An 8374-nucleotide genomic window follows, 5' to 3' on the forward strand; every position below is an offset into this window, starting at 1 on the left:
TCAGGACCCTCAGCTGTAGGTCTGTTGGAGTTTGCTTGAGGTCCACTCCAGACCCTGTTTGCCTGGGTATCAGCAGCAGAGGCTGCAGAAGATAGAATATTGCTGAACAGCGGGTGTTGCTGTCTGATTCTTGCTCTGGAAGCTTTGTCTCAGGGGTGTACCCCACCATGTGAGGTGTGAGGTGTTGGTCTGCACCTAGTAGGGGATGTCTCCCAGTTAGGCTAGTCAGGGGTCAGGGACCTACTTGAGCAGGCAGTCTGTCCGCTCTCAGATCTCAACCTCCATGTTGGGAGATCCACTGCTCTCTTCAAAGCTGTCAGACAGGGGCATTTACCTCTACGGAGGTTTCTGCTGCTTTTTGTTTAGCTATGCCCTGTCCCCAGAGGTGGAGTCTACAGAGGCAGGCCGGCCTCCTTGAGCTGTGGTGGGCTCCACCCAATTCGAGCTTCTAGGCGGCTTTGTTTACCTACTTAAGACTCAGTAATGGTGGGCACCCCTCCCCCAGCCTCACTGCCCCCTTGCAGTTGGATCTCAGACTGCTGTGCTAGCAATGAGGGAGGCTCCGTGGACGTGGTACCCTCTGGGCCAGGTGTGGGATATAATCTCCTGGTGTGCCGTTTGCTAAGACCCTTGGTCTTAAAGCGCAGTATTGAGGGGGAGTTATGCAGTTTTCCAGGTGTTGTGTGTCTCAATTTCCTTTAGCTAGAAAAAGGAATTCCCTTCCCCCTTGAGCTTCCCAGGTGAGGCTATGCCTTGCCCTGCTTCAGCTCTCGCTGGTTGGTTGCACCCGCGGACCAACGTCAACTGTCTGACACGCCCCAGTGAGATGAACCTGGTACCTCAGTTGAAAATGCAGAAATCGCCAGTCTTCTGTGTCACTCACGCTGGGAGCTGGAGGCTGGAGCTGTTCCTATTTGGCCATCTTGGGCGCGCCCCCCTCTTTTCTTCTTTATTAGCCTGGCTAGAGGTCTATCTGTTTTGTTGATCTTTTAAAAAAACCAGATCCTGGATTCATTGATATTTTGAAGGGTTTTTTGTGCCTCTATCTCCTTCAGTTCTGCTCTGCTCTTAGTTATTTGTTGTCTTCTGCTAGCTTTTAACTGTGCTTGCTCTTGATTCTCTAATTCTTTTAATTTTGATGTTAGGGTATCAATTTTAGATCTTTCCTGCTTTCTCTTGTGGGCCTTTAGTGCTATAAATTTCCTCTACACACTGCTTTAAATGTGTCCCAGAGATTCTGGTACACTGTGTCATTGTTCTCATTGGTTTCAAAGAGCATCTTTATTTCTGTCTTTATTTCCTTATTTACCCAGTAGTCATTCAGGAGCAGCAGTTTCCATGTAGTTGTGCAGTTTTGAGTGAGTTTCTTAATTCTGAGTTCTAATTTGATTGCACTGTGGTCTGAGACACAGTTTGTTGTGATTTCTGTTCTTTTACATTTGCTGAGTAGTGTTTTACTTCCAATTATGTGGTCAGTTTTAGAATAAGTGCAATGTGGTGCTGAGAAGAATGTGTATTCTGTTGATTTGGGGTGGAGAATTCTGTAGATGTCTATTAGGTCTTCTTGGTCCAGAGCTGAGATCAAGTCCTGGATATCCTTGGTAATTTTCTGTCTCATTGATCTATCTAATATTGGTGGTGGGGTATTAAAGTCTCATACTATTATTGTGTGGGAGTCTAAGTATCTTTGTAGGTCTCTAAAAACCTGCTTTATGAATCTGGGTGCTCCTGTTTTGGGTGCATATATATTTAGGATAGTTAGCTCTTCTTGTTGAATTGATCCCTTTACCATTATGTAATGGCCTTCTTTGTCTCTTTTGAACTTTGTTGGTTTAAAGTCTCTTTTATCAGAGACTAGGATTGTAACCCCTGCTTTTTTCTTTGCTTTCCATTTGCTTGGTAGATCTTCCTCCCTCCATTTATTTTGAGCCTATGTGTGTCTCTGCATGTGAGATGGGTCTCCTGAATACAGCACAACCGATGGGTCTTGACTCTTAATCTACTTTGCCAGTCTGTGTCTTTTAATTGGGGCATTTAGCCCACTTACATTTAAGGTTAATATTGTTACATGTGAATTTGATCCTGTCATTATGATGCTAGCTGATTATTTTGCCCGTTAGTTGTTGCAGTTTCTTCATAGCGTTGATGGTCTTTACAATTTGACATGTTTTTGCAGTGACTGGTACTGGTTGTTCCTTTCCATGTTTAGTGCTTCCTTCAGGAGGTCTTGTAAGGCAGGCCTGGTGGTGACAAAAATCTCTCAGCATTTGCTTGTCTGTAAAGGTTTTTATTTCTCCTTCACTTATGAAGCTTGGTTTGGCTGGATATGAAATTCTGAGTTGAAAATTCTTTAAGAATGTTGAATATTGACCCCCACTCTCATCTGGCTTGTAGGGTTTCTGCTGAGGGATCCACTGTTAGTCTGATGGGCTTCCCATTGTGGGTAACCCAACCTTTCTCTCTGGCTGCCCTCAACATTTTTTCCTTCATTTCAACTTTGGTGAACCTGATGATTATGTGTCTTGGGGTTGCTCTTCTTGAGGAATATCTTTGTGGTGTTCTCTGTATTTCCTGAATTTGAATGTTGGCCTGCCTTGCTAGGTTGGGGACGTTCTCCTGGATAATATCCTGAAGAGTGTTTTCCAACTTGATTCCATTCTCACCGTCACTTTCAGGTACACCAATCAGACATAGATTTGGTCTTTTCACACAATCCCATGTTTCTTGGAGGCTTTGTTCATTTCTTTTTACTCTTTTTTCTCCACACTTCTCTTCTCGCTTCATTTCATTAAGTTGCTCTTCAATCACTGATATCCTTTCTTCCACATGATCGATTTGGCTATTGAAGTTGTGTATGCTTCATGAAGTTCTTGTGCTGTGTTTTTCAGCTCCATCAAGTCATTTATGTTCTTCTATAGACTGGTTATCCTAGTTATCAATTCATGTAACATTTTTTCAGGTTCTTAGTTTCCTTGAGTAGGGTTAGAACACAGTCCTCACTTCAGGTAGTTTTAACGTGCAATCAGGTTGAGAGCCATGGACTTAGACTATTATTTCAGAGAATGGCTGTTTGTTCTTGGGAGGCGGTGCACTTAGCTCAACAGTTTCCTGCTGGAAAGTTAGGAGAACAAAGAGGCAGTTTTGTCAACTATTATAAACTAGGAATTACAAAACAGACTGATTACTGAAGTGGGAATCACAAAAGTGCCCAGACAATCATTGTCCAGGCGTTGTGGCTCATGCGTGTAATCCCAGCACTTTGGGAGGCCAAGGAGGGAGTATTGCTTGAGCCTAGGGGTTCAAGACCAGCTTGGGCAATATAGCAAAACTTAAAATATTAGCCAAGTGTGGTGGCATGCACCTGTAGTCTCAGCTACTTGGGAGGCTGAGGTAGGAGGCAGGAGGATTGTTAAAGCCTGGGAGATAGAGGCTGCAGTGAGCCGTGATTGCATCATTGCATTTCAGCCTGGGTCACAGAGGAAGACCCTGTCTCAAAAAAACAAAAAACAAAAACAAAAACAGAGAGACAGACCAGGTGTGTGATGTCCATATTTACCCTGTTCTGCTCTGTGGGTCTTGGCTTGCCGACTGCTGACCTTTGCCCATTTCCTCCAGATTGCATTGTCAAAGCCGTTGTTGACTATTCTGCTGAAGTCTCTCCTCCTCCTTCCCCTTCTCCCCTCCTTTGAAAAACAGGACCTTATTCTAAAATGGTTACTTCAAATTGAGAGTCATGTGCTATTCAGAGAGGGAGACCCTCCCTCATAGATTGGAAGAGGGCTTTTCAAAACTAGTGTGGAAATTCAAAGGAGGTGGTTAGAAAAGAGGACAGACATGGGGACTGGGGAGCAGAGATAGGAAATGGGATGTATCAATGAAAGAAACCTTCTTCCCATCCATGGGAGTTCCATGAAGAACTTAAACCTTAGCTTGCTCATGCCATAGGCTGGAGAAACTTCATACAGCATATAGCTTTAGGCTCTCTATTCCTATTTATAACTTCCTTTAATCTAAGCTTTTCAAAAAAACAAAAACAAAAACAAAAACAAAAACCTGCTACATTCACAGCCTGTGGCTGGAAGTATGAAGAATAAAGTAAAAGGTCAGTAAAAGGAAGTGTGGCTGGCCCCAAATCCAGCCTCCATGGTGTCCTTGGAGATGGCTATATCTAGGAGTTCTACATGGAGCCCACCTACGAAGTGAATGATAGTCCACAGTGAAGCTGGAAATGGCAAGATAAGCACCTTGAGTATCTTTACAGTAAAACATTCTCATTTCTCATACAGTAGAGGAAGGGGACCTTGAAAATAAAGGGTGGGGATCAGATGGGGAAGAAGGACAGCATGACACCTGAGCTGTCAGGTGCATCATAATTTATTTATTTAACAATTTCTCTGTAGACATTTGTTTTGTTTCAGGATCTTTCTATTTTCTATAGCACTGCAATGTTATGCACATTATTGCATGTAAATCCTAGCCTGCATCTTGAATTATTACCTTAGAATAAATTCCTAGGAGTGGAATTACTGGATTAAAGGATATGGGTGTTTTTAAGTCTCTTAATATATATGACTAATCTCCCTGTAGAAAACTTGTATCAATTTATACTCCCATTAGCAGTGTACGAGCATGCTCATTTCCCCACATGTCTGCCAACACTGGGCATTATAACTTAAAATACTTCTTGGTGCTCTTATTATTTTTCCCTTGATTGCTCTTTTTCTGGCTTATTCCTAGAATTTTCTAATCGAGTGAATTAAATCCTGTGAATGTCTCTGTTTTCTCTTCGAGAAGTAAAATGGCAAATATCTCTTTGCTTTTCAAAACATAACTATCAATTTCTTTTTACATCCTCTGCCCAGTCAGAAGAAAGGAAATTTCAGGTTACTAATAAAGAACAAGAAACCCCTCTTCTTTAATGGATGCTGCAAATAGCAGATGGTTCTAGGCGACTTTTTCCTAGTAATGGCCTCCCACTTGTCTGTGCAAGCATATCAAAAACTTACTTCAGGGGAACTTGTCTCCCAGCCTGAACATGCATTGTAAAATGAATTTTAAACAAGCGTTCTTGATAGAGATTTAAGTGAAACCATGAGTTAGTTTCTTCTTTTATTTGTCTTTCCAATTATGTAGAGTAATACTTATTGAATGCCTGCTAAGAGTCTTGCATTACACTAGATGTTGTCAAGTACAGATGATCTTCATTTTTCACAGATCCTGTATTTATGAATTTGCCTACCTGCTAAAATGTATTTGTGACCCCCAAATCAATACTCATGCCGCTTTCCTGGCCATCCATGGACATGCACAGAATGGTGAAAAATGTGGGTCTCCCAATGTGACCAGCTCAGTTCCCAGCTGAGGTTGTACAAGGCAGTTCTGTGCCTTTCTGTTTCATCTCTCATACCCTAAATAAGTGCACCTTTAGCGCCTTTTCTTTTTTGCCTTTTTTTGCTTTTTGTTGGTGACTTCACTGTTTGAAATAGCTCCCAAGCATACTACTGAAGTGTGCTCTAGTGTTCCTAAGCACATGGAGACTGTGATATGCACTGTGGAGAAAATGCGTGTGTTAGGTGGGGTTTGTTACAGGCATGAGTTAGAGTGCTGTTGGCCATGAGTTCAATGAATCAACAATGTATATCCAATAAGGAGTCTTTAAAACAGAAACATACGTAAAACAAGGTAATGGATTGATTGATCACTGAAAATGTTGTGACCAGAGGCTCTCAGGAATCTAACCCTATGTTTCCCCTAGGAGCAATGGTTCAGTATTCATTAATTCAGTGTTCCCAGCAACTTTATAGAACCTAACTACTGGGAATAATGGGAGTTGGCTGTATATCAAAGGGTGACAGCCTACCTTGAGAGATGAGAGGAATACACAGAAAACACATAAAGAACAACTTAAATAGTAAAAGTGGTACAAATAACAAAGACTAGAAAAATCAGGACACTCTAGAGGAAGGCTTTGTGGAAGGAGTGGTCATAAACCTGGGCTCTGCAGAATGAAGAGGGTTTACGTAGGCTCAGGAAACTGAGAGTAGGAGTGGGTGAATAATCTTATTTGGGGAGGATATGTTGTACTTCAATTTGTTTGCATCTGAGGGTTATTTAATCTGGGGCATATGAGAAATATGGATGGAAAAAATATAGGGATAAGTTATGAAGAATCCTGAATGCAAGTCTGAGAGGGTCTCGGTTTGTTCTTCAGACTAGTATTTTTTTTTTTTTAAAAAACAACTTTATTGAGGTGTAATTTGCATAAAATAAAATGTATCCATTATAAGTGTACAGTTTGATATATTTTGACAAATGTATACATCTTAGTAAACACCAGCACAGTCAAGATATAAAACACTTTTATGAACCTAAAATGTCCACTCGTATTTCTTTGCACTCAATACCCCTGCCACCCATGATCCTAGACCAAAAAATATAGCATAGAATAGCCTCTTAGGGAATTTCATACAAATGGAATCAGATAGTAAGAGTTCTTATGAGACTTGTTGTTTTTTGCTCAGCATAGTGCTTTTGAGATTTATTTATTTTTATATGTAGAATGTAGCTTTAATAAATTACTGGATAATATCCCATTGCACAGATATACCAAAATTTGCTATTCATTCATTTGTTGTTGAACATTTAAGTTGTTTCCAGTTTTGAACTCCTGTAAACAAAATTGCTATAGCCATTTGTATGTAACTCTTTCTGTGGAAATACATTTCCCTTTTTCTTGAATAAATACCTAAGAGTGGAATTGTGGGTCATATGGTTTAAGAGTATGTTTAACTTTTTAAGAAACTGCCAAGTTATTTCCAAAGAGGTTTCAACATTTTATATAACCTCAGTCATGTATAAAAATTCCAGTTGCTGCCCATTCTCAACAGCCAATACAGTTTTTTAAGTTTTTGCCATTCTAGTGGGTATGAAGTAGTATCTTATTGTGGTTTTAATTTACATATTCTTTATGACTAATGATAAACAGCTTTTCCTGTACTTGAAATTTGTGTATCTTATTTTGTGAAGTCTCTGTTCAAATATGTTGCCATTTTTAGGGTTGGTTGTTTGTCTTATATTGGGCTGGAGACATGCTTTAAATATTCTGGATATCAGTCTTTTGTCACACATATGTACTATTAATAGTTTCTTGTACGTCTTGCCTTTTCATTTTCATAATGGTATCTTTTTTTGAATTTTTCCTTTATTGTTTATTTTTAAAATGGCAAAATAATATACATATTGTTCTGCAACTTGATTTTTAAAAAAATCTAACAATGTACTGTGCATGTTTTTCCAGGGCAGAATATGTACAATCTACTTCATTCTTTTTAATAGATCCATATGTTCAATTTCATTTGATGGGCACCAAGGTTGTTTTTATTTTTGTTATTACAAACAATGCAGCATATAATCCTTAGGCATGTAAAAGTAAATCTGGGCTTAGGGATAGGATCACTTCTAAACATAAGAGGTCTAGACAGAGATTCACTGGCCTGATTGTAGACTCTCTCATGCTGTTGAGTGACCTGTGCTGACATTTCTTGCTATATATCTATTGTTAGAATATTTTTGATGTCTGCTAAAATATGTCTTCCTCATAATACTTCCTTTTTGAACAGTTTTAAAGTTATTTTCCTGCATTTTTATTTTCTTTTTTTTTTGAGATGAAGTCTCGTTCTTGTCCCCCAGGCTGGAGTGCAATGGCGTGATCTCGGCTTGCTGCAACCTCAGCCTCCCGGCTTGAAGCAATTCTCCTGCCTCAGCCTCCCAAGTAGCTGGGATTACAGGCGCCTGCCTCCACACCTGGCTACTTTTTGTATTTTTAGTAGAGACGGAGTTTCACCATGTTGACCAGGCTTGTCTCAAGCTCCTGACCTCAGGTGATCCGCCCACCTTGGCCTCCCAAAGTGCTAGGATTACAGGCGTGAGTGACTGTGCCCAGCCCTTGCATTTTTATTTCTATGTAAACTTTAATAAATATAACATGTTAATAAATGCTTCATTAAGATATTGATCAGATATACCCTAAATTTATTAATTTATACCTTCACACTTTTGAGTTTTCTTTTACCCTTTTCAGAATAGTCTTATAATTTTCTTCAGAGAGATACAGTTGTCTTTTGAAGAGCAGAAGTTTTAATTTTTTATGAAGGTCATTTTACCAATTTTTCCTTTTATAGTTCATAGTTTTTGTATTCAATCTAAGAAATCTTTACTTATTCCAAGGTCACAAAGATTTTCTCCTATATTTTCTTCTAGAAGTTTTATAGTTTTAGCTTTTACATTTAAGTCTATCACATGTATCAAATTAGTTTTTTTTGTATGATGTGAAAAAAGGGTTGAAGTTCATTCTTTTCTATATGGATAGCCAGCT

This window comes from Colobus angolensis, unplaced genomic scaffold (assembly GCF_000951035.1).
Source record: "Colobus angolensis palliatus isolate OR3802 unplaced genomic scaffold, Cang.pa_1.0 Scaffold315, whole genome shotgun sequence".
Classification (NCBI taxonomy): Eukaryota; Metazoa; Chordata; class Mammalia; order Primates; family Cercopithecidae; genus Colobus; species Colobus angolensis.